Here is a 24,247-nt window from a genome sequence, read left to right as displayed (position 1 = left end):
TCTGATTGCCCGGGACTTACATACCCCCAGCCAGGGTAAGCCCTCCAGAAACAGATACACTGGTTGTGGTCTAATAGAAAGGGCTCCCAAGAGGCCCCACCCCACCCTGGATGCCTGCCCCACAAATAAATAGCCCTGTAATTTCTGTGTTCCTCCCTGCCTCATGTTCCAGCCTTCAGACCCAAACTGGGGGAGGAGGGTACGCAGATCTCTCTTCTGGCAGAAGGACCTGGTTCATCAGCAAGATTTATTCATTCATTTAGGGTCTGAGAGCCCAGAGCCTGGGTGTTTAATGACCTGGGGCTCTGTCTAGCATTTTGCATTGTTCTGTTCTTCGTTGGCAGAGACCACCAAAAGCCGTCAGAAAGTCATTCCCACGCATTAGGAGCATGGAAAAGCGTCTGAAGCGTAATGGGTAAGAGGGAGGACTTCTTGTTCACACAGTGTAGGTTTGGGTCCTGCCTCTGCCTTGGGAAGTCTCAAATCTCCTGGGAGAAGTCACCCTTTTGAGTGTGCTTCCTCTTCTGTAAAAGTGGAAAGTCAATAGTATCTACCAGGTACTTTGTTGCGAAGATTGAAGGCGATTCTGTGCACTGGGAGCTTCCCCCAGAGCCAGCATGTAGTTGGTGCTCAGTAAGTGCTGGTGATTATTATCCAGCCAGCCTATGAGCCCCAAATCTGCTGGAACAACAGGTGGTCAGTAAACACGTGATGAATGAGTGAGGGTGTTGAGTGCTTCCTGTTTTGAAAAACATTTATAAGTGTTGTTTCATTTTTTTAAATTCCTAGTTTTGGAGACTTGGGATCCATGCCTAAGCCCCTGTCTCTGAAAAATGACATGAATTGCTACCCTCCTTTGGGCCTTGATTTCTTCCACTGTGGACTCATGTTAGCGTGCATATAAACAGCTCTGACTGTATACCAGCTTCCGACCTGAGCGCTCTGCCTTTGTATGTGTAGTTTGTGTGGTTGGTCTTAATTTCCCCGTTTTACCGATAGGAAAACCGAGGCAGAGGGGTAAGTAACTTTTCAAGTAACTGTGAATAAGTAGTAGGGACAGAGCTAAGATTTGAAACCAGGCAGCCTAATTTTAGGATCTTTGTGTCTTCACTGGTATGCTTTCCTGCCTTGAGGTTATATCTGCCTCAAGGGTTCCAGGCTGATGGTTGATATGTGCAACGTGGAAGAATTTAGGGGTGTTTGGGAGAAGTTTATTAATGGCACTCTCTGCCCAGCCCTCAGGAGCACAGGGCAGTCCAGGGGAGGCCCCCGCTTTGCTGAAGTGGCGGGGTGTGGGGGGGTAGGATCTGAACACAAATGTCCCTTTGTCCCTTGTACCACAGATCATCTCTCCCATCTGGCAGCTCCAAGGCTCATCCACATTCTTTCGTCCTTCTGGAATGTCAGTAGATGGAGTATGGACCGAGGGGTAGGGCTGAACATTTGAGGCTTAGAACTTTTTGCCTTTTGAAGAGATGTTTGTGGTGTGGTTGCTCCCTCGGAATTTGCCCTATGCCCGCAGTTCAGCCTGCTTGGGGAATGAATGAATGTAAACAATAAATGCAAGTTCGCATCCCATCACCCACAGGTCCTGTGGACCTGACTCATGCTGGGACTTAATCAGTAAGGGTGGATTGGTGGCAGGCTCCTTCCGTTTGTTCCAGTAGCTCATGGGGCTCAGGGCGCACAGGCAAGAAACTGATAGCTGCCAAGTTGCTCCCCTTCCCCCCAAACTGACAGTGTGGCTTTCAATGTGGGAGTAATAAATGGTGCTTTTTAAGGATATCTCCCAGCTGTTGAGTGTTTTAAGCTTCCAGATGTTCTTTGCCCAGGAAGCAGAGTGGGTGCATGATCCGATCGATCTCTTTAAAGATTGATGCAAACATTTCAGTAACTTGCTTCCAACCCCAGGGGAGGTGTCGTATTTCCCTCTAGGGACAGAGGCACCCATTTGCTAGCGTGGCCTGGGTGAAGCATTTAGCAAGTTGTAAGTGAAGACAAGTGACCTGGATTTGCAACCAGGAGGCCTGAGTTCTGGTTCACACTGGCTGTGTGACTCCAGGCTGAGCAGGTGACCTCTCTGACCCTCAGTTTCTGAAGCTTTCAGCTGGGGGCACTTTTATTTATTTATTTATGTATAATATATTATTTGTCCCAGGGGTACAGGTCTGTGAATCATCAGGCTTACACCTTTCATAGTACTCACCATAAGAACTATAGGAAGCACTGTCGGGTAGAAGCCAGAGTCTGTGCAGATGTTAGCTCTTCGGACCCAAGGTTGTTGGACTCTCTGAACTACAGTTGTTCTGTCTGGAAAATGAAAATTGTAACAGTGCCTACATTCATAGGGTTGTTGGAAGGATTAAAGGAAATAATGCCTACAAAGTGCTTAGAACCCAACCTGTTCTAGGATCTCAGTGTGTCTTGGTTGTTGTAATTATTATTGTAGTGGCTGCTGTGGTTTAGGACCTGGAGACACAGAGATGGAACAGCCAGTCACTGGGAAACCAGAAAGGGAAAAGAGCAGAATGCATATAAATGTAGTGATGAGTAGAGGGCATAAGTCCATCCGGGCTTGACATGCCCATGGAGACAGGACTTAGCTGGGCTGAATCTTTGAAGCAGAGATTCCAGGCTTCCTGGGCAGAAGGGATGGAGGGCATTGCAGGCAGTTGGAGCAGCACCTGCTGGGCTCAGATGGGTGGGAGCTGGCTCTGTACGGGGGCCACATGAGCTGTTTGCAGGGGCAGACCTCAGCAGGCCATTGTGGAACGGAACCCAGTAGAAAAGAGGCCAGCTCCCAGAGATTCTCCAGGGAAAGTCAAGGAAGAATCTGGGGCCGGAGGGCGATATGATTGGACTTGGGCATCAGATCACTCCAGGTGCTCAGAGGAGGTAGTGTTGAACAGAGGGCATGGAGCCTGCACAGGGAGATCAAGAGAAGGAAGCACACCATTTCAAAAGTCCATGTGGTGTACCTTTTTGTTAAAGTTAAAAGTCTTTATGGTCCAAGTGGCATGTGTGCTATGATCCCACTTATGTCACCCCTTCCCAGAGTATCTGCAAGTGCAAGATGTTTGGTATGGTGTGCACTGAAAAGTGGCTTCAGCTTGCTGGCGATTTGCATTATTGTGCTGTGTTGTTGGGGGAAGCTTGATCCCAGGCTACTGGCCTGTCCCACAGATGGCTGCTTCCTACTTCCTACAGATGCAGAGCTCTTGAACATATGCAAATAAGAAAGAGGGATGAGAGCCCTAGTGTGTTTGAATTCAGAGTCATACACCTTTTTAAAAGAATCTGTGCTATTTTTTTTTTAGATTATATTTATTTGAGAGAGCACGTGCCCATGAGTGGGGGGGAGGGGCAGAGGGCGAGGGAGAAGCAGACTCCCCGGTGAGCAGGGAGCGCAGATGCAGGGCTGGATTCCAGGACCCTGAGATCATGACTTGAGCAGAAGGCAGAGGCTTCACCAACTGAGCCACCCAGGCACCCAAAGAATTGGGTTTTCAATCGAATAATACATGCAAATATTTAAAATCAAGTGGGAAAGGCTGGTGTGGAAAGGGGCGGAAATCCTCCGTCTCCCTGTCCTCTTCTTGCCTGCCCTCAGTCCTGTTCCTAAGTGAATTTATCTCTAAATAATAGGCTTAGGTGCCCCTCTCCACCCCCCCTTCCCCACCCCCTTCGAAGGTCTCCCTGGTATCCTGTGACTCACATTTGCTGAGCCTGAGATATCCGCATGCCTACCCTTCCTCTTCCACCTCCCTCTTTCTGGCATCTATATTTTCATGTTGGCAAGGCTGGTAACGTTCATATTCTCTCCCACATCCATAATTAAGACTTCTGTGCTTTATTGGCAGGATTAATTCTAGAAGTTGAAACATTGGTAAACAGTGTTTATAAGATTATGCCTCTAAATGGTCTTCCCTACACACTGGAGCTACGGGTGTTGATCATGTGTCCTTTCTGGATGGTTCTCTGTTCTGGGATTTCTGGTCGCCTCTTCCCTCCTTGAACTATCTGACTTTTATCCTGAGAGGAGCTGCTTTTTGAACTCTCAGCTCCATCAAGGCCTTCCCACCCTATTTCTCAGGTTACTCACCTGCCCCCCTCCTCGCCCCTGCTCCCCAGTGGACCTGCTGTGGTGTAGACTGTTCCTGGGGCTTCCCACGTCTGCTTTCCATGCTTCTTCTGGGACTGAACCACTTTTTAATGGATCACTCCATCAATCGCTTTCTAAATCCTAGCTTGTTGGAAGCATAATCTGAAAACAAACTAAATTCTTCTTGATCTCATATACCTGTTGCTCATTGATCCAGGAACCTGGGTTATCATTTCTGTCAATGCTTATTGTTATTAACTCCATGGACAACTTGGGAAATGTTAAGAGCGTAAAGAAGAAAATAGCATTAATGTATTTCTCTGGATTTCCTTTCTCTTTTCTTTGCTTATTTCCTTTAAATTTGAGATCATCTAATGTCAACAATCTTATTGGATTTTTCTCTTACTGTAATAGAAGTATTTCTAAGTGGAGTTAAAAGCGGGCTTTTAAGCATGACTTTTAATGCAACATAATGTTGTCCTATCCCATCGTAATGATAGTTTGTCATTTTCCAAATTTTATCTGTATTTTTGAGTATTAAGAATATTTTTGGGGGGCACCTGGGTGGCTCAGTGGGTTAAAGCCTCTGTCTTCGGCTCAGGACATGATCCTAGGGTCCTGGGATCGAGCCCCACATCAGGCTCTCTGCTCAGCAGGGAGCCTGCTTCCTCCTTTCTCTCTCTCTCCCTGTTTCTCTGCCTACTTGTGATCTCTGTCAAATAAATAAAATCTTTAAAAAAATTAAAAAAAATAAAAGAATATTTTTTGTGTTCATCTCTCGTAATTCATGCTGAGATGAGTCTGTATGCACGTGCATGTGTGCAGATAAACCTATTTCCATCTTTCAGATTTCCTTAAGGTTGATTTCTGGGTCTAGAATGACCAAGTCAGAGGTTCTAGATGTTTTAAGGCTCTTGATAGTTAAGTGTCTTTCCCATTTGGTTTGGCTGGATTGCAGCCGCAAGCTGATGTTACACGTTTGCCCTGCATGGAGTTGCTTTCGTGTGAAGTTGGGTTTCTGAGGCCAGGTTGACATGGGTCTCGTTGAGGTGAAGGGATAGTTCTTTGGTGTTTGTCACTGTTTCTTTTTTTCTTTCTTTTTTTTTTTTTTAAGAAACATTTTATTTATTTATTTGAGAGAAGAGAGAGACAGTGAGAGAGAGCATGAGCGAGAAGAAGGTCAGAGGGAGAAGCAGACTCCCCGTGGAGCTGGGAGCCTGATGCGGGACTCGATCCCGGGACTCCAGGATCATGACCTGGGCTGAAGGCAGTCGCTTAACCAACTGAGCCACCCAGGCGCCCTTGTCACTGTTTCTTAAGATGATTTGGGGTTTCACTTAAATAGCACACTGGGGATAAATGTCTGTGTCACAGGATGTGCAGCTCTTCCCTGTTATGTTGTGTCATCCAAAATGATGAACACGAGAGAAATGCGTTTAGGTCTTAGTTACCTCCCACTTACCAGCTACGTGACCTTGGTCAACTTGTTTTGCTTCTTGGACCTTGATTTCCTTTCCTACAAAATGGGAATAATAATACCAGTCCTCTCCTCCTAAGGTGTTTGGGAAGGTTGGATGAGTATGTGCCTGTGACTTGCTTGGCCCGGAACCTGGTCCCGGGGACTGCTCAGGAAAGGTCAGCTGTTAGTTCTGGAATGCTCTGGCAGCCCCAACAGGTCCCTAGAGTTAAGTCAACCCAACGTGCAGGATAGCTTCTCAAGCTGGTTGCCTCTGGCTTTTGGCAGGTAGGTACATACTTCGGACTCTTCGGAGTCAGAAGGGACCCATCCAAGCTTGTCATTTGACAGATGACAAAATCAGGCTCCAGATGGTGAGTCGCTCTTTTGGAATTTTCTCGCTGTTTCCATTTGCTTGGAAAAGGAAGAACACACACAAAAGCATGTGTGCACAGACTAGATCTGGAAGGACGAGCAAAGAAGTTGAGACTAGCGGCTGTGGCAGAGGAGGCCAATGGGCCTTCTGAGGTCTCAGGGAAGCTTAGCATTGATTCTAAGACTCTTTCCATTCTGTGGAAAAGATTTACCAAGTGCACGTATTCATTCTTCAATCAATAAAAATCAAGTTCTTAAAAATCCACCAGGTAGGGGCACCCGGGTGGCTCAGTTATTAAGTGTCTACCTTTGGCTCAGGTCACGATCCCGGGGTCCTGGAATCGAGCCCCATGTTGGGTTCCCTGCTCAGTGGGGATCCTGCTTCTCCCTCTCCCACTCCCCCTGCTTGTGCTCCCTCTCTCTCTCTCTGTGTCAAATAAATAAAATCTTAAAAAAAAAAAAGTCTGCCAGGTGGTAAAAAATCTTTGAATGCTATCCCGCTTGCTTCCTGATGCAATCATAACAAGCTCTTAGGAGGATTCAGAAATCTGTTAGTTTCGTAGCTGTCCATCTGAACCCATGTACCCAAATCCCAGACTGGAAAGCTTTCTTCTAGTCCCACCAACTGTCTGCTTTCCCCTTGCTGGCCTTCTTCCCTGCCTTCCAGAGTCTGCCAAGCCGAGTCTGGAGTCTTAAACACCCCTGGTCCCCAGACAGCTGACCACTCCTGTGTCCCTGTGTGCCACCCTCTGGGATGCACTGTGTGGGGGAGCCCTGGGCCAGACTGAGCAGGCCTGATGCTGGAGGCCTTGGCCTCCTCCCACCCAACCTCCTCCCGGCACAGGTACCTCCCAGTGCAGAAGGAAGTCTGTGCAGCCTGTTCCCTACCCTCCTTTGAACCAAGCCTTGTTCCAAGAATTTCAGGGCTGCCTTGCTTGTAGGGCAGGCTTGAGCTGCTCCCCCAGGCCCCATGCACGGAGTTGGCAGCTCCCTGGAAAAATGTCTTTCCCCCTTTTTTTCTGGCATGAAGTCTGGATTTCCTGCCCTGCCCCAGACCCCGCATCTCAGGGGTCATTTGAGTTGAGTCCTGAATGAGCGTCTTGCTCTGCAGCCTTGGATGGTGGGGGATGGGGGGAGGAGGGGGTGGGGAGCAGGAGCAGAAGGCCTGAAACCCCTATCTTTCTCCATCTCAAACACTTTTGATCTTCATGCTGGCCTGAAGCACCCCCCCACCCCGGTTTCTCCCAGGGCCACTGCCAGGGCTGGGGAGCCAGATTATTAGCCTTGAGTTAGCCCCCCCCGCCCTCTGGAGGTCTCCGTTCATTGGTGAGCGGTTCCCCCCCCCCACGCAGTGACCAATTTAGGACATCTAGAAGTGTTTATAGGCCCATTTTTGTTTACCCATTCAACACGAAAATAGCCATATTGATCCCACGGTCAGGGGCTGGGCAGGGGGTGGGCAGGGGGTGGCGAACCTTGTCGCTGCTTGGACGGGGCCCTGCATTAGCCTGACGGCTGGTAAGAAGGGCCAGTGCTTTCTGGCCATTAACGCCCAGGCGCATTTCAGCAGAGCTGCGCCAACTTCCTCCCCTCTTTATTCGCAAAGTAGAACTCAGGCCCAAGGCATTTTCCTGTGTCGAGTTTCTTGTACAGATGAAGGAAACTGAGGCACAGGGCAGCTGTGCCGTTCCTGAGGGAGAGACTGTGAGGTTCTGGGGAGGTGAGTCCTTATCCCCGGTAACAGCAACAATAACAACCGTAACGATAATAGTAAGTGGCGTCAGCGGCCCCACAGTGTGGGGCTTTGATTCTCCTCTGGTGGCTTCTCCTCTCTTCAGCACTGGCAGCGCCAGCCCTCCGGTGTTTGTATTTTTCCTTGGCCAGTGATGTATTTTGAAATTTAAATGATAAAGCAAACAAGCCCTGTTTTCATTGAAGCTTTAGAAAACTTGCGGGAAATCTCTGCTCGTTGGCTTTGGGAGCCAAGATAGGCCAAGTTTCCCTTTCAACGTGGGCAGAGAGGGACATGAAGGACAGTCCATCCGTAGAGAGTGAATGACTGCATTCATCTTGATTAAGCTCAGTGAATTAACGAACGGATGATGTATGTTCTACCAAACTCACCCTTTTATGTATGTGCTTGTGGCCAATTTGTCTTTGCTGGAAATGGAAAGCTGACAAGATGGGCTATTTTTTCCTGTTAAAAATAATTACATGCCAGATGCCGTTCCAAGCCTCAACCAGTTAAAGATTTTTGGATCTTTTGCCCAGAATGCCTGTTCAGAAGGTAAGCTTGTTAGCATCAGAGCCAAGTATAATAATAATGATTCAGGTCAGGGACTACAAAGGACTCTGTGATGAGCAAAAAAAATAATTATTGCATATAATGAAAACCTTTTAAATATATAGAGAGATGGGGTGGTCCCCGCAAGAAAAATTTATGTTGTAGCTGTGGAGGTAATAAGACTCCATCCGCCTTCGAGCTTGCTCTTAGAAGAATTTCAGAGGCAGTTCCTCTCTCGATGCTAAGCAGAGCTTCCCAGAAACCCTCGCGGATAGAACAGCTGTGAAGGGCTTTAAAGGAGCAGGCCTCGAGGTGTTGCTTCCAAGGCTCCTTTATTGGGTGGGGGGAACCTGTGTTGCCAGAAGAGAGTGGCTGCCCAGCTTGGTGTGAAGAACCTATTTCTAGAGTCTAAGTTTGGATCTCAGCTCTGCCACTCATCAGCATGTGAACTCCAGCATGGGTCATCTCTGATCCCACCTGTAGAGCGAGAACCGGAATTCCATCTTGGCAGGGTCGGGGCACAGGCTGTAGAGAGTACTTGTGCAGTGTTGCCTTGGTCTGCTAGGGCTGCTGTGACTGGTGACCACAAACGAGGTCGTTTGCAACAGCAGATATTTATTCTCTCAAGGTTTTGGAGGCTAGAAGTCCAAAATCAAGGTGCCATTAGGGCCATGCTCTCTCGAAAGGCTCTGTGGAAGAACCTTTCCTCACCCCTCTCTAGCGTCTCGTCCGGTGGGTGCTGGAAATGCTCGGCATTCCTTGCCTTTCTGTACCAAGATTCCAGCTCCTGCTTTCATCGTCCCATGGTCTGCTCCTTGAGTGTGTCTCTGTGTGCATGCCTCCTTCTATAAGGACACCAGTCACTAGAGCTGGGGCCCACCCCAACCCAGGGTGACCTCATCTTAACAAATCACTCTGCAGAAGACCCCCAATTTCCAAATAATAAGATCATGTTCTCAGGTTCTGGGGACACATGAATCTCTGGGACACATTATTGAACCCAGTAGACATGCCTAGCATGCTATTGAAGATAACATCCCAGATGGATGACAGCACCTGCTATTTTTATGACTGTCACCTAACGGAGGTATGGATAGATACTTCTCAAGATGGGAGCAAGCCTGGTTACTTGAGGAACAGAAGGAAGGCCAGATGGCAGACGCGAGTGAGGGGGGTGGCTGGACTGGAGGGTGGAGAGGACGCAGGACGGGGTCAAGCAGCTGGCTAGCTGGGGGGTGGCTGAGGAGCTGGAGAGGCCACTTGCTTCATTCCACTGAGAGCACTGGTCTCCTGGGCAGGTGGTGGCCCCAGTACGCGGACAGAAGGGGGTGCATTCTGGATTCTGACCCCATGTTTGTTCTCTTGCCTCTTTGGGCTTTGGTCTCTGCCTTGCTGTGTCACCTTGGTTGATGAGTGTCACTTGGGTTGAGAGGGATGAGGAGAAGGGAGAATGCTTTAGAGTCTGTGAGAGCAAGCCTGACCCCAAGGCCTGTGAAATGAATTGTTTCTATGACCTCTGTGTGTGAGTCCTGGCTCTGCGGCCTCATAGTCGCACCTAATCCCCTGGGCCCTACTGCGCCTAGGGGAATACTGCTGGCCAGGACTGCAGGGGTGGTTGAGGGATTTGGGTCAGATTCCACAGTTTTGGTCAATTAGCAGGCATTCCATAATCCTCTCTGCTTTAGGACAATCCTGCCCCAGGACGCAGAGGGATTGCCTGCATTCTTGTCCTGAGACTGGAATGCTGTGCAATGACAGTGGCCCCAGGGGAGTGTGAACCTCTCCCCATCCTGCTTCCTGCTCCCAGCCCCACTGACCCAATAGTGCCAGCTGGACCTAGGCCCCTCTTACCGTCTCTAGCTTGGCCTGGGCTGCCCCAGCTGGGGCAACTGGACAGCAATGCCACAGACAGGGTATTTTCTAGAAACCACCTATGGGTCTAGGATCACACACGGCAGGAAGGGTTAGAGTCCACCGGGCCCTGGATGGATATGAAGACAGTCCCTGGGGGACACATCGGTGTGTCCACTGATACTATCAGTCATCTCGCCCACTGCTTCTCTGATGGCGGTGGCCTTCAGAACCGCATGGCAGGCTTGTTGAACTCCAGACAGCTGAGCCCCACAACCGGGGGTCTAGAATTGAGTCTCTAACAAGCTCATGGTGGTACCAAGGTTGAAGGAAGTCTATCTCATTCGGAGGACCACAATTTAGTCCAGTACCTTCAAAGTCCTGTCCTCTCTGCTTCTGATGCCACTGTCCCCATCCATGCCTCCCTTACCTTTCACGGCCCATATGCAGTAGCTGCCTGCCTGGGCCCCTGCTTCTACCATGGTCCCTTCCCTGGGAGCCAGCAGAGCCTGGCCATGTGGCCAATGGAAGCCCTTCCCAGGCTCCCCAGTCCAATCCCTGTTCTTATGGGACCCTGCCTGTCTTCTAGCCTCTTTTTTTTTTTTAAATACTTTATTTGTTTGACAGAGATCACAAGTAGGCAGAGAAGCAGGCAGAGAGAAGGGGAGCAGGCTCTCCACTGAGCAGAGAGCCCGATGTGGGACTCGATCCCAGAACCCTGAGATCATGACCTGAGCGAAAAGCAGAGGTCTAATCCATTGAGCCACCCAGGCACCCCCGTCTAACCTCTTCTGGGTGCTCTCCCACCCAGTACCCTGGCATTTGTTAGTTCCCGTTCACCCTACTCTGCCACAGGACCTTTGTGTGCTTGCTGGTCACTTGTTCTGGAACATTCCTCCCCCAGCTCTTTGAAAGGCTGGCTTCTGTTCATCCCGATCTTGGCCACCTCCTCAGACCATCCCTTCTAATAGGCCTGTTCCCCAACCTTCGTCATTCTCAGTCACTGAGTGCTGCTGACTTCTGCTGTGGCATCAATCACAGCCTGGAAAAAAATTTTTTTTGATGTATTTCACTTCTTTTCTTTTAAAATAGAAATAAATACATTGATTCTTTTTGTTTATATCATAATTATTTTAAGTTAACATATAATGTATTATTTGATGTATTTCACCTTTTAAAAATAGAAATAAATACATTTGTTGTTTTTATTTATATCATAATTATTTTAAATTAATATATAATGTATTATTTGGTGCAGGTCTGTGATTCATCAGTCTCACACAACACCCAGTGCTCACCACAACACACACCCTCCCCATGTCCATCACCCACCCAGCTGCCCTGTCCCCCAACCCCTGCCTCACTCTGGTTTTGGTATGGCTGTACTAAAAAATGGGACTTTGTCTGCGACTTTGTCCTCCTTGTTCTCTGTGTTGTCTGATGCGTTGTGGGTGACTAATATTCTTGAATGAATAAAAAGTGAATGAGGGCAGCCTGCCGAGGGCCGGAGCAAGGCTGAGCCCCGCAGCCGGAGTTGGCAGTGACTTCACTGTGGAAGAAAGCAGAGCTCCCGAGTCCCAGAGGCTGGCCATGACGGTCACAATGCTACGTGCTGATAATGAAATAATAGCTTCTGCAGCTCTTGCTCTATGTGCACTGTCTCCGTCTTATGGAGGAGTGTCCTCTTCTTAACCCAGAGAGGCTGGGAGACCACACGGGATAAGCGGGGAGTTTGCATTCGAACCCGGGACCCACGTCTGTGTGCTGAACTCCTATACAACACTGAGGGAGGCTGTGCTGGGCACATCCCCTCACTCGCTTCCTTTCACAAACCTCCAGCTGGATGGCCCGGGGTCATGGGGGGTTCCAGTTAGGGGGTCTTCCCCAGCCTGTTTCGCACCGAAGAGTGTGGACTGTAGTGCGTGGGCCAGAAGCCAGGCCTCCTGAGGTGAGTTTTTGGCTAGAGCTCTTTGGGGTCTTGTTCTGTTTCACAGCTGACAAACGCTTCCCTCTCCGGGGTGGCCCTCTGGTGCCCGCAGGAGGGCCATGGATGAACAGACGCTGAAGACGGGCACTGGGCTCTGGTTGGGACCAGCAGGTGGGAGAGCCGAGGCTGGGGGCCCAACCCTTGCTGGTGAAGGACTGTGGGGCTTCCAGCAACACCTCCAGCTTGAGAGAATAGGAAAAGGTTCGGGCGGACCTCCGCTGCTGCCACTGACACTCAGTCCATGAAGCCTGTGTTAGTTTGAATACCGGAAGTTAAGGGGACGCTTCAAAACTTCCAGATGGCTTCATGAACCATTGTTGGAAAACAGACTTTTGGAAAGTTCCTCTGATGTATTGTTTTTAGGAGGCTATGGTTAACTTTAATGCACGTTATTTCTGTATCGTTTCCTTGGGTTTTCTATGTTAATTGTTGTGTTTTATTAAAGAGGAATAGAGAGTTCATATTGATTGAGCCCCTCCCACGTGTGGGCTGAATCATTCCTTTAACTTTCCTCAGGCTGTTACTGAGTGATCCTGCAGAGGCTGGGGCGGAGGGCGGGTACCCCTCCTTTACACATGAGGGATGCCTTTTGGGGGGTGCTGCTTGCCCAGAGTCGGAATTCAAACTGTCCCCACATTCATAACCTCAGGGGTGCCACATGTGACCAGTCCACGTACTGCTTCCTTGACTTAATCTGCTATTTTGGCTGGAGTTGTGGATATCAGATGTAATTCGAAAGGGGTGTGGCTGTTTGTGTGCATCCGGCACATATATAATTATATATATTGTCACAGTTTGCATGTAGAGTAATGGTGGTCCTCTGTGAAGCAGTTGTCTTGGGGAGCGGTGGACAGATGCCAGCTCTGTGGTCTGTGCTCAGCAAGTGTTGGGCACATGTAGCTTGAAGATGTGTCATTTGGAAGAGTGTTGAGGAATTAAAGTCACATAGGTCACACGATAGGGAGGCAAAAACAAGGTCTGACTCTGAGCCTAGTAATAATAACAGCTTCTGTTAATAAGCCCTTATTACCTACCAGGCACTATTCTGGGTACTTTCTGCCAACTAACTGATTTCATCTTCGTAACAGTTCAGTATTTCAAATGCTGTTAGCACTATTCCCATTTTACAGACGAAGAAGTTGAGGCACAGAGAGGTTGACCAACTTGGCCCAAGGTCACCCAAGTAATAAAAGGCAGAGCTGAGATTTGAACCCAGGCAGTGAGACTCCAGGACCAGCAGGACTGCTTGGTTCATAGACCAGGGATGGGCCTGCTTCTCTTGCAGGTGTTATAAATAGGCTCTGAAAGTCAAGCACAGAGAAGGGTTTGTTCATTTATTTAAGGAATGTTCCTGAGTGTTTTTATGGTTTGTTAGACACTGTGTTGGGTGAGGGGGTTAGAAAGAAAATAAAAAGCGATCATAAGCAGCATCTCTGTTCAATATCTGCTCTCCTCCTATGCACGAGGATGCTTTCCTCCTCCTTGAGATGGGGCCAGACCATGGCCCCAGATGGAATGTGAGAAGTGTGTGGCTTTCAGTGGCAGCTCTGAGAGCTGTGTGTTGGGCAGGCAGAGGGTTGTGGATGGTGGCTGCTCTGGCCTCCTGGCCACAGGACGAGGAGGACCCTCCTGACTAGAACCCCCAGCGGCCCCATGATGGATGGGCCTGTAGCATGAGCCTGAACTTACTCTGGAGCCTTGAGGTCAACTGTGACATTGGCTTGACGTAGCCTGGTCCGCTCTCAGAAATCACAGTCAAGTGAGGCGCTCCCTGTGTGTTTTTATAGTGGGACCACTATGGGGACAAATGTTTAACTTCCCGAAGTGATGGCGTTTATTGAAAACCACAGGCACGTGCACACACCATTCCATCACCTTCATGCCTACCCAGCTTCCATCTGTTGTCATGCCCCCTCTGGACAGAGTTGGTGTCCTTCTCAGTGGGGACAAGTCCTCTTTCCCTTAAAAGGCCGGTTTCTCAAACTCGTGAACTCTCTGCCCAAAAGTTTACAGAAATAGGTCCTTGGGAGTGACTAAATATATTTGATGTTTTTCTAGCTTGGAACTTGATCCCCCACTCCACCCCACATATGCGTGCCATTGAAAATAATGCATTGGAAACTCACCCCAGCATTTACCCTTCAGAAACGTAATGACAGCTTCCATTTTTTTGCTCTGTTTCTTTTTCCTTTGTGCCAGGCCTTCCACAGGCAGGGTATCGGATTTTCATGGTAGTCCTGGGAAAATTAAAGACAGATCTCCCCGTTTTATGGGTGAGGAAACTGGGTCCTCAGAGATGGCAGGTTCCTGGCCCAAAGGCCATGCACCCGGGGAGGGGCTCAGCAGGGATGTGAAGCCGTCATGCCTGACTCCAGCCTTGCTGTTGGCTCTTGTCATCCTTTGAAGACAGCACAGGACACAGAGGAATCCAAGCGCCCACTTCAAATCCGACGGCTACCCAGGCTCCCTGCACATCCTGCTGAGGTCAGCAGATATCTGGATTCTGCTGGCTGGTGCCGAAGGTCTAGGGGAGCCCTTTTGTGCATTCAGACCCCAGGAGGGACTTCGCAGTCAGGCAGGACAACTAGCTACTGTGCAAGTCATGCAGGCTCCCGCGTGCTCCAAGTGCAGGGTCTGCCTGAGTAGGCTGGAACTGGAGGATGCTCCTGAGTGGGGACTGGTCTGTCATTGTGTTGGCCAGCATCTCGATCCCCAGCACCTAGGGCAGAAACTGGCGTGCGGTCGGCCCTCTGTAAATACTGGTCGATTTCTGATGGTCATAGCTAGTTAGTGTTGCCTTATAAATGTCTGTTAACAAATTCATTTGGCAAGTATTAAACATTCATGTGACCTTGCTCTAGGAACTGGGAATGTAAGAGTAAGACGAAGTTCTTGCTCTGAATGGAGCTTAAATCTAGAGGGGGAAGGAGTTAGGGTATGTTAGAAAGTAATTCGTGCTCAGAGAAAGATACTGCCAAGAGAGAGGACTTATGGGGGCAGGCTTGCAGAGACATGAATGCAGATGAACCAGGGGAGCAGCTGGGGAGAGAGGGCAGGCAGAGAGCCCTGGAAACACCCAGGTTGGTCATGAGGTGGTTGGGCAGGTCACAGTCCTGATGGCTCAGCCGAGGAGGGTTTAATGAAGGGCTGTAGACAGAGGCACAAACCTGGGAAGGCAGGGAGAGGATAGTATTGCCAAAGCCAGGGAGGCGGGGGGGGGGGGCGCGCTTGGCAGACCACCTGCTGTGTCGAAGGAGTCCCATAATTCCTACCTAGAACTTTTCCTTAGCCCACCCTTTGACCTCCTGCTGGTGCCTCCCATTTGCCTGAACTCAACGGATGGCCAAGGGCATCTGGGAGTTGATAGAGCCCCTAGGTGTATGCTTGTTGGGTGCAGAGTTGGATGGAGAAGGGCAGACACTGGATTAGAGTTGGGGGAAAGGACAAAAGGAGGGTACCCAGGGAGTGAGGGGGTCCTGTGGCTGGAGAGGAGTGAGCAGATGAAGGAAGGGTAGGAAATGAGGCCAGAGAGGCAAGGAGTCCACATTGCATGGGGCCTTTGGGTGGTATTTGGAGGGAAGTGGGAAGACCCTGGAGGGTTGGATCAGATATATTTAGTATCATGGTTACTGTCATCAGGACAGTGGGTGTTGACAGGGGTCCCTTAGGATGAGTGCTGGGACCCCAGAACCACCCCCTGGGAGGAACCCCACCCCCCCAAATGAGGCATTTGCCTGGTCTACGTGCTGTGGCCCTGCCAGCCCATAAACGACAGGAAAGAGAAAGGAGCAGTGAGTCTCAAAAGAGGATATTCTGGAACTCTTGATAATCAGATCCCATTGTAAAGTCACGCTTTGAGTTACAGCATTGTAATCTTTGTTTCAGTGGAAAACTTTTACAGACTGTCCCCGGCGAGCCCTGAATCCTGTTTGGCTCTCAAGAAGGCCTTAAAATAGGGTGGAATGCAGGGAGACAGGCTCTGGAGGGTCAGAGGTCGTGCTCACTGCATGGGCCACACCTTGGTGGGACAGCCCTGGCCGTGGGGACTTTCTCATGGCTGGGCTTTGCAGAGCAAGGGACACAGAGGGTTTCTGGTGTGGTCGAAGAGGCTGCTGTAGCAGGAGGCTGGGATAGCCCAGCCAGGCATAAGGCCTCACCTGGTATCTCAGGCCACACTATGCTGAGTCCCCCGTGCTGAGCTGGTTCTCACAGGATGCCCAGGAGTGGGAGGGCACCCCTGTAGGCCAGGGCCCGTGTCTAGTGGGATTGTGAGTGGAGAGAGAGGCCCAGGGCTCCAACAGCTTCCAGTTCTGTCCCATTCCCCTGTGACCAAGTAGACCAGAAACCCTTGGTGGCTTGGACTCCTTCCCCCAAGCTTGCTCTGGAAATGGTGGTTGGGCCTTAGTCTCCATCCTGTAAAATGGGGACAATACATCTCAAAGGACTATTGGGAATGAGGCAGGGTTCCTGGCACATAGTACATGCTCCGTAAATTCCCTTCCAACTCAGAATTAGAGCTTTCTCTGTCTCTCATTGACCAGCTGGAAAGGGAGACAGATACCACTAGCTCCATTTGATAGAAGTTCAGATGTCTGATGTGGGAATCTATGTCGATTCCAGGTTTTGGCACCACACCATATGTCACTATGCAACGATTTCATACCCTATTGTCTGACCAAAGATGTACAACTGTGTGTTTATTTGTGAAGGCATGTAAATGGATTTTTACATTATGTTTAAATGGCTTATTATTATTACATTTTTTTCATTATTTGTCTTATTATTATTTATTTTTTAAGTTGTATGCCCTTTAAACTTCTGTGGAGTGGTTTATGTTTAGATTCTTGGAATTTTGTGTCTTTCTTATTACCTTTTATCCATTTTGGTTCATTCATTTATTTATTTTTTTAGGTAGGCTCCACGCAGGGCTCAGACTTATGACCCTGAGATCAAGACCTGAGCTGAGATCAAGAGTTGGATGCTCAACCGACTGAGCCACCCAGACGCCCCTATCCATTTTCGGTGTTTAAGACAAAGACTAAAACACTGTTTTGCCCTTTGATGGGACTCTGCACTGCATTTGTTATTGCCCCGCTCTGTCTGTGTCTCTGGAGCACAGAGGGCTGCTCCCAGGCCCATCCTCAGCCCCCACGGAGGTCATCTGTTCCTCTTTCCAGAGAGGACCAGGCTGGCCTCGTAGGCACTAGTGTGCATTAGCCATATCTTTGCCTCAGAAAAGACCTGGTTTGTCCCCAAGCTAATTAATCAGTCTTAGAACACTGACATCTTGATCCAGCTTGGTCACTAGAGAGTCACGGAACCCCGCGGTCTTTCCCTGGGTACCAGGAGAAATTGCACTAGGTGGCCTCCGGTGGTCTGCCCAGTTCCAGACTTCCTAGAATTCACATGGCAGAGAGCATGTGTCCCAGCCCAGAGTACCAGACCAGAATCCTCTCTCTGAAACCTTCTGTGCTGGGCCTGGAAGTGCCCTCTCCCCTAAAGGTGAGAGCCCCAGCTTCTTGTCCTGCAGAAGCATCAGGAGGGACCTCGCCCACCACTCTGGCTGTGAGGACAGAACAGGTGGTCAAATTGGAAGGGGTTTGTTATGGGCCAGGTGTTTATAAATCAAACCCTTTGTGAGTGGCACTTGCTTTTTTATAAGCAGTCGGAATCCCTCGTTGTCTTGGGCTGTCTAGATGTGCTCACGTGGTACTTGGTGCAGATGCCTTAAGAAAAGGTCCTTCCTTTCCAAAGTATGGCCTCAAAGGGCTCCTCTGCCTTCTGAAGCTGCTAAAACCTGGGCAGAGGATTCTTGATATGCCTCACAGTTCCTTTGGGAGCCTCCTGGCTGCTGAATTATTCAGTGTTTCTGCACTATTAAAGGCTCTATTTGCATCGGTTCGCTGAAGTGGGTGCCCTTGTGCGTGAGAAAGCTGCTGGGGAGGGCGGTCCTGCTGCAGCCTCATGAAGCATCTGAAACAGTAAGTGTGAAGCCCTCAGGAGAGCTGAGGCTGCCGTTCCTCGAGTGTACTTTTGGGTGCTTGTGCTGTGAGCATGGCCCGTTTCTCCCTTTTCTCTTGCCCATGAGGCCTTCTGAACACAGCCCCACCCATGTTTTACAAGCCACGCAGCCCTCCTGCAACCTGTAGTCCTCTTCAGTTCTTAAAGATGCAGCTCAGGTGCCACTTCCCCCAGGAAGTCCTCCCTGACTTCCAGATTTAGGACAGGCTGCCACAGCTGCCTGTGTTGACCATGAACAGAGCCTGTCTCATCCACTAGCATCAGCACGTCTGTCTCACCCGCTAGACTGAACTTCGTAGGGATGAACCTCCAGGTCTTCGATGGTGCCTGCAACCTATTAGGAACTCTTTGCATAGGAAAAGCTTTCTTAAAGGAGATAGAATTGGAATTGAGCCCTTTTTAGGGATAATGAGAGCAGGGCACACAGTGTGTGTTGTGAGGGAGGGGGCACTGGAGGCTGAAGCAAAGGCACTTCATTGTGGATCCTGATATGGTTCCTTTCTGAAGAGCTGACGGTCGGAGGGAGAGGGCTGGTGGACTCTAAGCGTGGAGACGGCGGGCTAGGCTGGCTTGCTGATGTGCTCATAGCCTGAGCGAGGAGCGGTTTGGGGTCCCCAAGGAGAAGAAGAACCCCCCCCCACAGGGCTTTTGGGCTGGTAGTCCTCCAGAATACTAAGATTGTGTCTTTGTTGCACTGGCTGGATTGGAGGGGAGATGGTGAAGATGAGGAAAGGGAGGAGGAGGTTTCAAAGCACTTGAGAACCTTGAGCCAGGTGTGTGCTGAGGGGGAGAGGAATGGATGGACAAATATCTCCCTGAAGTCTAGAAATTTAAGAGCACCAGCCCTTGACCCTAAGCCTATATACATATAGCTGACTCAACACTGCCATTTCTACCCACCAGATGAGGTTATGCAAGTGATATGACCCAGTGCACTCCAGAAGCTGGCAGGAACATGAATAATTCATCAGATATGCAGATGAGCTGCCCAGGGTATCTCTGGTCTTGGGGAGAATTCTTAGTCGACCTGAGATATTTACAGAACAGAATGTTCGTTTCCCCATCCACAGTCTTAACGCCTGGAGCAGATTTATGCATATGAGAGAGATTTCCAAAGTGGGTGTTTCTCTGGTATCTGTGGTTTTCTCTCTTGAACGAAACTTGAGGAAAGGTCACTCCTGTTTATTGAAACTTCACCTTCCTGCCCAACTTGAGTTTCTGAAACCCTGCTTTTCAGGGGTGCCTTGGCTTTGTTGACCACCTTGGAGCCCGGGGGTGGTCCTTTATCAGAGATGCCCTGAGAATCACCCAGCGGGGACCCCTTTCCAAGTGTACATCCCAGACTCCACTCAGGACTGGGAAGTACATTTTCTTAGGGTTCTTCAGCTGATCAAGGCTTTAAGCTGCTGAGCTCAGTGGTCTAAAAACAGGAGTCCCATTGAGAGGCCTGCAGAATGTAAAGAAAGAAAACGAGGTTAGGACGTTCCCCTCCACTTTACACTGTAAGAGCTAGTTGTATGGCTGGGTGGGCATCCATGCTGCCTTTGGTCCCACTTGTCCTCTAAACAGACCTCACAGGTTCTTCAGGTCTCCTGCAGTCTCCCCCATGGGAGGCTTCTTCCTGCTGAGAACCTTTCCTTCCTGCATGCCCCTGCAAGTGACACATAGTACTTGGAGGTCTCGGCTGAGTCTCACCTTCCCTCCAGGCCCGAGCCACAGCCGAGTCGTCGTTCTTACCCTGACATGCGTCCTGCTTGCCTCTTCAGGCTGCTGGCTTCCTTGTTGTGGCTGGAGCCCTGGCAGTGTGTGTCTGGGTAGCACCCACAGGTGCTGGCCCATGGCTAAGGGGACAGCTGATAGGTGTATGGCGCACAGCTCTTCAAGAGGAAGATAGTTCTGGAAAAAGGAATCTCAAATGGTACTTAAACAGATGATCTACTCAGTCATAAAAAGGCAAAGATGACACTTGCCCCTCTTAAAATTGTCTAACTTGCAAGATGATGATGTACTTTGTGGTAGCTAGAGCCATGAAGAAACACACACCACTGAGAGAATGCAAGTGTTTACAGCCCTTTGGGAGGGTTTGCTGGCCTTCTCCATCCAGGTAAGCCCTTTGACCCAGTGACCTGGCATTGACATATAGCAGTTACCCCCTTATCTGCTCGAGACACGTTCGAAGACCCCCAGCAGATGCCTAAAACCCTAGTGCCAAACCTATGTAGACTGGGTTTTTCCTATGCACACTCACCCCAGGATCAAGTTTAATTTATAAACTAGGCATAGTGCGAGAGTAACAACAGTGGCTAGTAGTGAGATGCAGCAGTTCCAGTGATATACTGTAATAAGGGCTAAGTGAACGTGGGCTCTCTCTCAGAACATCTCCTTGCTTGGTATTCATCCTTCTTCTTGTGACCATGTGAATGATAAGATGTCTATGTGTTAAGATGAAGGGAGGGGAAGAAGGCAGGCATTCTAACATTGTGTTAGGCTACTGTTGACCTTGTGATGGTCAGTCCAAAGGAGGATCATCTGCGGTTAGACTGCGGTTGGCCGAAGGTAATAAAACCCTGGAAGACAAAGCAGTGGGTCAGGAGGGGTCCTGTGTTTCCCCTAGAGATACACCTGCAGATGATGTGAAATGAACCATGCTCAGTAGTCTTCATTTTCCTTCTGTAACAGTTTTACGGTAGCAAAAGGTCTAGTGACTCAGATGTCCGTGAGCCAAAGGCTGTCGCAGTAAATGATGGCCAGTTGTCCAGCGGACTGGATGTGGGATAGGGGAAACAATGGCTTTGTGCACGACATGGACAGATCTTGGGGTACGTTCTTGCAAAAAAGCCAAATGCAGAATAGCAAATACAGCTTGCCACCTTTTGTGGAAGAGGCGTACCTGTGTGGGAGGGATGTAAGGGTTTATATGTGCCCAAATGCTGTAAGGATCTAGAAACCAACCTAGGTGGCTGGCAGCCTGGGTGTGTGGGGGAGAGCCCAGCCAGCCAGAAGTGGAAAGGGACATGAGGGGGACTTCTGACTGTGTCTCTCTGTGTGCTATTTGAATTTTGAACTGTGTTGAATGTATTAATCTATCATACATTTAATTTAAAATATCCATGACCTTCTTGGCTGGGATTATCAGTTTTGGGGAGGACAACCACAGTGGCAGAGTGCCATTTCTTATTCCATCATTAGCATCAACATGGCTTCTACAAATCCCAATAGGGGCCTTACAAAATACTTTGATCAGTATGCCTCAAAACTGGGAAGGTCACCAAAAAAACAAGGAAAATCTTAGGCAGCCAAGAAGAGCCTAAGGACACATGAGGACCTAATGTAACATGAGACTGGGTGGTCTCCTGGAATAGGAGGACATTAGAAGTCTAAGAAAATCTGAATCATGTATAGACTTCAGTTCATAGTATGTGTCAGTATTAGTTCATTATTTGATAAGAATCCTCATATAAAATGATAATAGTAGGGGAAAAGGGGGGATGGAGTATATGGGAACTGTGTACTATACTCACAATTTTCTTGTAAAATTGTAAACTATTCTAAAAATTTGTTTGTTTAAAAGTAAGTGGTGGGGGAACACCTGGTGGTTCAGTCGGTTAAGTGGCTTCCTTCAGCTCAGGTCATGTTCTCAGGGTCCTGAGATCAAGCCCCATGCGTGTCGGGCTTCCTGCTCAGCCAGAATCCTGCTTCTCCCACTGTGCAACCCCCGCCCACTCATGCTCTCTCTCTCAAATGAATAAATACAATTTTTTAGAAGATTTTATTTATGTATTTGACAGAGAAAGAGAGAGAGAGAGGTAGTGAACACAAGCAGGAAGGAGGGGCAGAGGGAGAGGGAGAAGCAGACTCCCCACTAAGCAGGGAGCCTGAGGTGGGCTTCCATCCCAGGACCCTGGGATCATGACCTGAGCCAAGGGCAGACATTTAATGGACTGAAACACCCAGGCACCCCTAAAATCTTTAAAAACAAACAAAGAAACAAACAAAACAGTAAGTAACTGGCTGGCTCAGTTGGTAGAGCATGTGACTAGTGATCTCAGGGTCATGAGTTCAAGCCTGTCATTGGGCATAGAGATTACTTCATTTAAAAAAAATAAATAAATAAAGGAAGTGGAAAAAAATTCATGGCCTCATTTGATTCTCTCAATAACTCATGAGTTATTTCTGTCTTACAGATGAGAGGCCTGAGGGTTAGAGAGGTTGCAGATGTGCCCAGGTGCCCACAGCTGGTTCATGGTGGGAACCTGCAATGGCATAGCCTGTAGGCAGGAGGGTGCCACACCAGCGTGGAGAGGACCTCTGGGGTGTTGCTGGAGACCACAGGTGGAGTGAAGTCCTCACTCAGTGTGTGGATGTGGGGTTGGAGACACAGCTGGAGGTCACATGCCAGGCTCGCCTCCCTTCCCTGCCCCCAGCAGATTCTGAGTTGCTGGGTAAGTAACGGATGGCAAATGGTCTCATTCCCTGGGCCAGTCCCGATTGGCTGGTGACTGCTGAGAGCTGCCCTGGCTCAGCAGGAAGCATGTGTGATCATTTATGAGGTTGTCAAGGATGAGGCAAGGGGGGCGGTTGGAGAACAGGCCGCAGATGACCACTGAGATGGGGGGACCCTGGGTGGGTTTAGCCTGACCGAGGTGGACCTGTGCTGCACCAGGCTGTTTTCTGTCTCTTTCCATAGACCTTCTCAGGGCCTCTGTGGTGGGCTCAGGGTGGTCTGGGATGGAGCCCGGAGAAGCCAGGGGTAGAAAAGCTTGTGGGCTCCCTCTAGGTTCTAATCTTTGGAGTCTCTTAGGCTAAGGCAGAACCTGAAGCCTAGCCACCTTTCAGAACAAGGTGTTCCAGGGAGGTGGAAAGACTGGTTCTCAATCAGATAAAGGTAGGATCCCGAGGAAACTTCCAGGGCCCTGTCCCAGGGCACAGTGGTCATTGTCCCCAAGAGGTTTCTGTTGTCACATTCTTGGCTGGCTGGCAAGGTAAAGGGGGTAGAAGAAACAGGGACACTGGAAAATAAGAAAGGAGTAGGACTATGTGCGTGTGCATGTGGAACTACAGGCTTGGGGCTGTGTGTAGGCTGTTGGGGATCAGAAACTTTTTTAAAGGACAGTTAGGCAAAGGTGAGCCTCCTTTGTAGGCAAACTGAGGGGCAGATATCTGGTTTACAAAATAGGTAACTGGGGAGTAGCTCTTTGGCTTTGAAAAGGAACCTTTACGTTGTAGAAGATTTTTAATCTCTTGTTTCCCTGATACAGTGCTTGAGGCTTGACTTGGAACCCAGGCCGTGTGTCCCTGTTGGGCACACGTTTGTGCTTCTGTTAACGATGTTTTATTCCCAGTTCAGGGACCCTAAAAAGATATCTGAGGGGACTGGGCTGGCTTGGTCAGTAGAGCAAGTGACTCTTGATCTCAGGGTTAGACATTTGTGCCCCACATTGCGGGTAGAGATGACTTCAAGGTGTACGGATCACCAAGCGCTGGGACTCGGCTCATTCACACAGCAGCAGTCATGTGGACCAGCCCAGCCCTGCCTTTGCAGATGTTAAGAATGGTCCCTTTGCCTGGTCCTTGTGGAGCACATGGCAGTTGTCAGAGCATATGAGGAGTGTCTGCACGTGGAATTGAGTGGTGTAAGTCTGATACATGAATGTTGTCCTTTAGACTCTTGTTTAGATTCAGTGGTGGGTCAGTCTCTTTGTTGTAAAGTAGGAAAATGCTGTTACAGAGAATTTTCTAAACATTTTATTTTGAAACAGGACTGCAGAAGGAACAAACACAAACCCCAAAACTGATGTAGGTAGCTGGGGAATATCTTCTAAATTTTAAATAGAAACCTTTTTTTTTGGGGGGGGGGGGGGAGTAGGGTATTGTGAATAACTTACTGACTTATTTTTTTAAAGATTTTATTTATTTATAGAGAGAGAGAGAGAGCGAGCATGGGGGGAATGGGGGCAGAGGGAGAAATTCCTGCCTGAGTACAGACCCCGATGTGGGGCTCGATCTCAGGGCCCCAAGATCATAACCTAAGCCAAAACTAAGACTTGGATGCCCAACTGACTGAGCCACCCAGGGGCCCCTGACTTATTTTTATAGTAGCCTCTTCTGTTAAATATTGGTCTAGTAGGTACATTTGAGGGTGAGCACCCTTTCCTGGTGGTTTTTCTCTTT

General features: G+C 49.2%; 1 long non-coding RNA gene across 1 annotated transcript in view; it reads left to right on the top strand.

The window, feature by feature from the left end:
* LOC125098913 (uncharacterized) overlaps positions 1-24,247 on the top strand; it is a 225,727-nt gene that overhangs the window by 17,293 nt on the left and 184,187 nt on the right. The window contains exon 2 of the long non-coding RNA XR_007126973.1: positions 22,261-22,518. This is a non-coding gene — a long non-coding RNA (uncharacterized LOC125098913). The remainder of the gene's footprint in view (positions 1-22,260; positions 22,519-24,247) is intronic.

Source organism: Lutra lutra, chromosome 4, assembly GCF_902655055.1.
Source record: "Lutra lutra chromosome 4, mLutLut1.2, whole genome shotgun sequence".
Classification (NCBI taxonomy): Eukaryota; Metazoa; Chordata; class Mammalia; order Carnivora; family Mustelidae; genus Lutra; species Lutra lutra.
The sequence above is the reverse complement of the archived record's forward strand: the minus strand, read 5'-3'. Positions and strand labels throughout refer to the sequence as shown.